Below are 8,811 nucleotides of genomic sequence, written 5' to 3'. Positions count from 1 at the left end.
GATTGCCAAATTCAATTTCAGGTTCTGCTGCAATTTTGACACCATCAACAAAACTAGACTTTATTTCTGCTGTCTCAACTGAGGCACTTCTAATAACAGAATCATTCAACACTAATACACCTTTCTCAACAGACCCATCCGTAGTTCCAGCACTAATAGCCGAATCATTCAACACTAATGCATCCTTATCATTAGATACACGTTCCCTTCTCTTAGCCGATGATATTTTCTCCACCATTATGCTTCTTGGGTTTAGGGGGACTCACCTAAATGGTGGGTTATGTGGCTCGCCTGGGCTGAATTCTGTTACAACACCTCCTACCACAACGCACTCGAAACAACCCCATTCAAGGTAGTATATGATAGAGACCCGCCCAGCCTTTTATCATATGAACCGGGTGCCTCCAAGGTCACCACTTTGGACCAAGCATTAGCAGAAAGAGACACCTTGCTCATTGAGGTGCACACTCATCTCCAAGAGGCACAACATACTATGAAGTTGTATTATGACAGGAAGCATCGGGAAGTCTTCTTTTCTCCAGGAGATTATGTATGGTTGTGTCTCCAACACTACAGGCAGCTGTCACTGACAGCCTCCAAATGACACAAGCTCTCTTCGAAGTATTATGGTCCCTTTCAGGTTATGGACCGCATTGGGACAGTTGCCTACCGCTTGCAACTTCCACCAGAGGCCAGGATTCACAATGTGTTTCTTGTCTCCCAACTGAAGGCCTTCCAAGGTGACTCTCCCTTGATGCACACACCTCTACCCCCACTACATGAGGGACGTGTCCTTCCTACTCCAGCACAGGTATTACAGGCTCACCGCATTCAGGGTGATTGGGAGATACTAGTGCAATGGGCTGATGCTGATCCCAGTGACACAACATGGGAGCCATTAGCTGCATTCTGCACCCTCTAACCCTACTTCGAGCTTGAGGACCACCTCTTTCTCCAAGAGGGGGGGGTGATGTTATGGACTCCATAGCATCACGAGTTATCCACAGGCATAGGAATTAAATTATGTTAATTTACTTTTAATGTAATTTCATTTGGTTTGGTTTGGTTTAGATGTCATGTGGCGTGAACCACTTGACCTATGGGTCTATTTTGTAATTCCATCCTCAACCCTATTTAGGGGGATGTCAAGGAAAGGAAAATCAAGTATTGAGAAACTAGAATTAAATAGGTCAGATTCTCCCTCAAAGGTCTAGGTCAGATTCCCCCTCTGAGGTCGAGGTCGAGCTTCCTTCAAAGCTCAATCATTCCATTCCTATTTCTATCATTCCACGTTCAAGAAACAAGAATCCTCTTCCAACGTCAAGAACCAATATGGAGGGAAGAGAGGAAAGAAGGGTGACTCGATCCATGGCTCGGGAAGAACCTAACACCCTCATGTGTACTATCATGGAAAGAGGCTAAAATGCTGGTAATAAGTGGCAACATGTGGTGCAGAAAAAATCAGGTTTTTGAATAGGATTAGACAATCCTGGATCGTCCAATGTCGCTCTGATGTCCCCTACTGAATCTCATGATATAATACAAGAAGTTTTGGATACTGTTGTGTCTCCTTCCTAATAGAATCCAACAAGAGAACTCTGGGCTGACTGATAGCATGTAAGCGTGGCTCTGGAAGGTCCCAGCGAGACAAAGCATTAGCCCCCACATTCAAACTGTCAAGTTTATATTCAACTGTAAAGTCAAACCCCATCAGTTTACTCAACTAGTGCTGCTAAGGGGAGGTTGTGAGGCGCTGCTCTAGAAGATACTTTAGGCTGCAATGATCGGTTCGAATCAGAAATGTGCACCCCCAAAGATAAGGCGGCCAATGCTGTATTGCTTTAGCTAAACCGATCAATTCCCTCTCATAAGCTACTAGCTTGTGATGGTGGAGGCCAAGCTGGCGGCTGAAGTAAGCAATCAGGTGGCCCTGTTGTTGTGACACTGCACCGATACCGCCATCCGAAGCATCACATTTCACCACAAATAACTCATCAAAGTCCGGTAGCTGCAAAACTGGCGTTGATGATAAGGCGTACTTCAATTTCTGAAAAGAACGATCCGCTATCTCGGACCAGGTGTAGGCATTTTTCTTGAGTAGGTTGTTGAGTGGTGTTGCAATCTGGCCATAGCTGTGGATAAAATTTCTGTAATACCCTACGAGGCCCAAAAATCCCCTTAACGCTGTGATGGATGTAGGGGGAGATCAATCTGTGACATCCTGAATGTTAATTTGGTCAACCTTCACCCCAACTGCTGAAATAATGTGGCCCAAGTATGCCACCTCGGAGGTACCCATAGAACATTTGGACTTATTTAAAACCAAATGATGGGAGTGGAGAAGAGTCAAGACCTGGTGAAGGTGCTAAATGTGTTTGTCCCAATGTTTGCTATACATCAATATCTCATAAAAAAAATACGAGAACATATTTCTGCAAGATAGAGCTAAATACCTCATTCATGAGGGCTTGGAATGTGGATGGCGCATTGGAGAGACCAAAGGGCATCACGAGGAACTCGAAATGACCGTGGTGTGTGCGGAATGTGGTCTTCTCCACATCTGAAGGATGAACGCGAATCTGATGATTTCCTGACTTCAAATCCAGCTTGGTAAATATAGTGGCACCGTGTAACTCATCTAACAACTCATCTACCACTGGAATGGGAAATTTGTCTTTAATAGTGTGAGCATTGAGTTGTCGGTAGTCCACACAAAACCTCCACGACTTATCATGCTTTTTGACCAGTAATACCGGGGATGAGAAAGGAGACCTGCTTGGCTGAATAATTCCCTGGGCGAGCATATTTTGGCACTGCCTCTCAATTTCATAATTTTGTAAGTGGGGGTAATGGTAAGGCCGAACCACCACAGGGTCAGTTCCTATCTTCAATCAGATTCGGTGATTACAGTGGTGAATAGGCCGAACAGCAATAGGATCATGAAATAAATCTTCAAAATCTATAAGTAAGTGAGATAACTTACAATGCTCGGTGCTTTGGAGCTGAACTGACTAAAATGCGCAAGGCATTGTAGCCTGTGTGCCCTGCAAGGTGATCTGGCACTGGGCTTCTGTGAAGGTCATGGTCAGGGCCTAAAAATCCCACAAAATAGGCCCCAACAGTTGGAGCCATTTAACTCCAAGTACCAAATCAAATCCTGCCAGTGGAATCACCAAGAAATCGGCACTAAAGGAGTGACCCTCAATATAAAAGGGGGTGGCTGTAGAAATACCCACACTCATGATTTTCTCCCCATTGGCCACTGAGACTGAGAGGCTTGTGGTCTGCTGGACTACTAACCCAAGCTGCTCGGTTGCTGACTGACTGATGAAGTTATGCGTACTGCCAGAGTCAACTAATGCTAATAACTAGAGATTGTGCAATTGTGCCCGAACTTGCATGGCGTTAGAACTACGTCGGCCAGTCATGTCATGAAGTGAAATCTCTGGGCCTTCTTGTTCTGTATCAACAATGTCTTCCTTCGGTAATATGTCCTCACAATCCTCCCAAAGAACCACACTGAATAATCTTTTGCATATGTGACCCTAGACATACTATTCATCACAATTAAAACAAGGTCCTTGGCCTTTCTTTGTTCCATCTCTTGTCTATTCAATTTTTTTATATAAGGGGCTGGTGGCATAGAGTTAGAACTTTTTGCACACTGTGTTGCACTGGGTCCTGAACGTGGAGGCCCTGAATATGGTGAGGGCACAGTGGAGGTTGTCCTACTTGGCCAAAATATTTTTCTGACCAATGACTCCTTTAAAACACATTGTTTATTATCAATTGCCCTGGCCAAATTCATGATGTGGTCCAATTCCGTAGGACCATGTAATTCAACTCCAGACGCAAAGCCTCTGTCAAGCCAGCAGTAAAAATTTGAACATACTGGGAGGGTTTGACAAAATCACTAGCTCTGGCCAAACGTTCCTAGAAGGTCTTTTGGTACACATCTAGGGGCCCAGTCTGTTTATAATTGATAAAATCACCCAATGGATTGCTACTAGCTAGAGGACCAAACCTTAGCATACAAGATTGCTTAAAGGTCACCCAATCCTTAACCAAATGTTCATTTCGGAATTGGTGATACCATAGGAGCGCTTCATCAAGCATATGGTATGCGACCAAATCAACTCTTTCATTCGCCGGTGTTTTTTTTATGGGAAAAGAACTGGTCACATTTGTGTAACCAGATCAAGGGGTCCTTGGACCCATCAAATGTAGGAAAGTCCAATTTGAAATACCTGGGAACCGAATTTGGTCCCTGTGCATGAGGAGGCATTGGGGGATGGGGTTGGCGCAGTGGTGGTGGCTAGTGGAGGTGTTTCTTAGCTTGAGGAGGATAGTCTACTGGCAGCAGTGGCCCTTGACCCCCAAGCACAGCAAGTTGCCGTAAAATCTGTTGCAAGGACGAATCCACGGTGTTTATCATGGTTTGTAGATCATCAATTTTCTGGTGCTGAGCAGCAAGATCTGCCTCTGATCTGTGGCAATTTTCATCAATTATCTGTCGCAAATCCTCTGGGGAAAAGGAATCCCCAAGGGTGGACCTGTTTGATACCAAGATGTTGGGATCTTCCCAAGCCATGGATCGTGTCACCCTTCTTCCCTCTCTTCCCTCCATATTGCCTGTTGACGCTGGAAGAGGATTCTTGTTCCTTGAATGTGTAATGGTGGAAATCGGAATGGAATAGATTGAACCTTGAAGGAGATTCGACCTGGACCTCAAAGGGAGAATCCGACCTAGACCTCAGAGGGAGAATTTGACCTGTCTAAACTAAATTTCTCAATGCTTAACTTTCATTCATCTTGAAGTCCCAATAAGTAGGTTTGGGAATGAAAATACAAGCTAGACCCATGGGTCAATTGGTTCACGCCAAATTACCTCCAAACCAAACCAAACCAAACCAAATTGAAATACATGAAAAGGGAAATAACATAATTTAATTCCTACGCGTGTTGATAACTTAGGATGCTATGGAGTCCATAACAGATGAATTGTCTCTGCTACTATTTGCACTTCAGACGCCTCTCTTGGCCTTCCTCATGGGGTACTCTGCTCATCACCTTCCTTCCAACAAATATCTTCTTTGGCCTATTTTTGGCAACAGTGTCCTCTTCATCATCATCATCGTCATAAACATCTGCATTATCTTCATCCTCATCCCCCTCTATATCATCAAACTCATCACCCTGAACAACCTCTCCCATATACCATGAGACAACATGTGGGAAAATCTTGGCTCGGACGGTGGATCCAATATCATAATCTTGTACCCTTTGAGTCTGAAGTTGTTCAGCTGTTGCTTCATCAATATCATCATCATCCGGGAATTGTGGAGGATGGAAGAAAATAAAGAAACTGTCACACGTTTTAGTTTTTGTGATGGGTGTGGTATCCTTTGATCCCTTGTTAGGTTGTTTCAAAACCTTCTGTGTCAAGCTCTTCCCTGGAAGCCACTGAATCTATGTCCATGTTTCTTTCTCCAAAATGGGATCAACCTCATCTATCATGTGAGTAGTTTTGACCAAGACAGTATTTGTAAAATAGGGATTGAGATAAAAAAAAAAAAAAAAAAAAGAACTCCAGCTTGCTGCCCTTGGGATTATCAATCCTAGACCACTTAATATCTTTCAAATAGTTAAGAGTCCCTTCACTAATGGGACATGCAGGAAATACAGACATTACCGTCACTGCTGCTACTATTTTTTGAATAATCAGCATTGGTACCAAATGATAAGCACCTAGCCAATACATCCCAAAAGACCAGCTTATTAGGAGCGGAAGGCATAGGTACTTAAACCCAAGACCATAACAGTACACCTACCTTCATGAGTCAACGACAACGGTGGCTTAACACTTAGCGACGGTCTGGGTCAAGAGCCCATACTCCCTTACGAACACTGCGTCTGGGATTCGCGATCGCCCATGCCAGGACTCCCCTCGGGATTTGAACTTGTGACGTAGTGCCAGCTCTGATACCAGTTGTTACAGTCCTAGATCTTACACAAGGATTCATAGTGACGGTCCCAGATCTGCCACGGGTTATTGTAGGGAGACCACATGGAATCGTAGGGAGACATGGAGAGGAAGATGAAGATCAAGTAACAGAGGTTTTGGATGCTAGCATGGACCTGCATAGTGTTGGTGTTGTGTAACACAGTCATGTCATGCATGGAAATTCTTCCTCATCCACTGGTGGTATGATATCTTCCGGATCCTCCACCTCTAACCAAAACAGCCTTTTGCAAACATGCCCCATCCGGTATTTTTTGTCACAATTGAAATACAGCCCTTGAGCCCTTCTCTGGTCCATTTCTGATTTGGATAGGCGTCTAATATATTGTGATGGGGGTGTGGTCTAGGTAGCCTCTAATGTAGGAGGAGGAGGAGTCCCTTCGTGCAGAGGGGTGTTGTGGTTTGGTGGGGCACCTGGTGGCACTCGTCCTGGCCTGGGGGGTCTATGCCCCAGAGATTCTTTCATAATTCGTTGTTTGGCATCCAGTGTACGTGCCAAATTCATAGCATGTGCTAAAGATGGGGGGTCATGTAATTCAACCTCGAGACGAAGTGCCTCAACCAGGCCAGTAGTAAACAAATGGACATATTGACTCGGATGCACAAACTGACTGGCTCGGGCAAGCCGTTCCTGAAATAATTTCTGATAATGGTCGATTGACCCTGGTTATTTGAGATTGACCAAAGCTCCATTAATTCTGTGCTGACAGAGTGCTGAGTTTCCATTCTCACTTCTTCCACAAGATTACGCATATCATTAGGGGAAGAGGAATCGCCGACAGTGGTCCTATCTGATACCACGATGTTAGGTTCCCTTGCCATGGATCGAGTCACCCGGCGATCACCTCTAGCTTCCAGATTGAATTGTGACATAGAGAGAGATTTGGGATGCTTCGAACGACCAATTTCTGGAATAGAACAAGCCTTCAAAGGAGGCTCAACCTTGGAGCTCGTTAGAGAGAGAATCCAATCTCACTAAACTAGGTTTTGATTAATACTTACCTTCATTCAGAATTCGTCATCCATATAAAGGGGTGACACTTTATAAAACAAAGCCATGAATTGGCCCATACATTTAAAGCAAATTACAATTAACCCTGCCACTAACTTAACCTGTAATTGATGCAAGTTAACTCCAACATCTAGCAGTAACTATAGATGCAATGGAGTCCATAACAGAATGGGTTCAGAAAGAGATGATAGGCAAATTGGCTCCTCGGGAAGATGGTTCTGAAGACGAGTCGAGTCTAGATAGGTTACAGTCCAAACAATATGAATTCATGAAGAGGAAGCATACTATTGATTTTTAGGACTCCATGATTTAGGTCATGGAGAAAAAGACATTGAGAGAAAACATGAGGAAGAAGGAGGTTGTGGACTTGATCCAAACCCTCCCCCATAAGGTATATTTATAGGTATCAAAACTACAAATATTACAAGTATACCCTTCACCCTAATAAGAGTGAAGAAGAGACAAAAAATGTAAATTAATTGCATCAATGCCACGCTAATTACATCATATACTCCAACACCCCCCCCCCCCCCCCCCCCCCCGCTCAATGGTGCCTCTTCATATTTCAGTCAATTCTTGCAACTCGAGGAATCAATAGATGAGTTGAGTGCAAGCCAAACCACGATTGTGGCCACACAAGAAGAACTTAAGATGGGTCAACATGATATTCGAGAGGGAGAGCTAATTGTTGAAACTTAGGATTACATGATGTATATAATCATAATAGAAGATGATTAAGGGGTGCGAAGAAGAAGAAGAAGAAGAGTTGTGGGGAAAAGGTTTTAGGAGGAGAAGAGGAAGAGAAGAATTTGGAGAAAATAGGAGGAAGATTAGGTTAATGGACTTGTCCAAACACTCCCCCTTAAGTTGTAATTATAAATATCAAAAGTACTAATATTACAAGAATGCCCCTCACCCTAGTAAGAGTGAATAAGAGACATAAATCATAAACCAATTACATCAGAGCCATCTTTATGAGATGACTCTTTATTTACCATCATACCACCACTATGTGAGCATGTGGACCTTCTCCTTGGTCAATGGGCATTAGCCCATCTTCCACACACTTGGACGTGTAGGCCTCTCTAGGTCATGTGGGCTTGGGCCCATCTTCCAACACTCACTCTTAAATTGGGGATGATAGAACTTTTAAAGCACCAAAAGTTCCCTTAATAATATTCCGCAAAGATAAATGTCTTCGGTTGAATAATTCTTTTTCATTTCTAGGATTATTATCTCAAAATTCTTGCAGATTCTTCCATAACTTAATAGCTTAAAAGCTCAAAACCGTAAACCCTAATTCCAAACCCAAAACCTAAAAAATCCTAGAGCTTAAAAACACAAAACCCCCCAAAACCTTAAAAACCATAAACCCCTAAACCTTAAAAACCCTATTCCCTAAAATACCATAAATCCTTAACCTAAACACTAAACCCTAAACCCTAAACCCGAAACACAACCCATAAAAAAAACCTAAACCATCAAACCCTAAACCCTATCACCTACTAAACTCTAAACCCTAAACACTAATTCCAGAACTTAATACATTAAAAGCCCTAAAACCTAAACCCTAAACCCAAATTCCAAACCCTAAACCCAAAAAACCTTATAGCCTAAAAACACAAAACTCCCAAAACCTTAAAAACCCTAAACCCCCTAAACCTTAAAAACCCTAATCCCTAAATACCCTAAATCCTTAACCATAAACCCTAAACCCTAATTACTGGACCCTTAAATACCGAGCAGCAAACCCTAAAAAAAATCCATACACGAATCA

General features: G+C 43.2%; 1 pseudogene; it reads right to left on the bottom strand.

Annotated features, from left to right (window-relative positions):
* Nucleotides 1-5,013: 5,013 nt before the first annotated feature.
* On the bottom strand, nt 5,014-5,689 carry LOC137940690 (nucleosome assembly protein 1;1-like; annotated as a pseudogene).
* Between the last annotated feature and the right edge of the window lie 3,122 nt (nt 5,690-8,811).

This window comes from Aristolochia californica, unplaced genomic scaffold (assembly GCF_029961685.1).
Source record: "Aristolochia californica isolate CCGP_79_NKW_82.1479 unplaced genomic scaffold, dmAriCali1.0.hap1 SCAF_9, whole genome shotgun sequence".
NCBI lineage: Eukaryota > Viridiplantae > Streptophyta > Magnoliopsida > Piperales > Aristolochiaceae > Aristolochia > Aristolochia californica.
The sequence above is the reverse complement of the archived record's forward strand: the minus strand, read 5'-3'. Positions and strand labels throughout refer to the sequence as shown.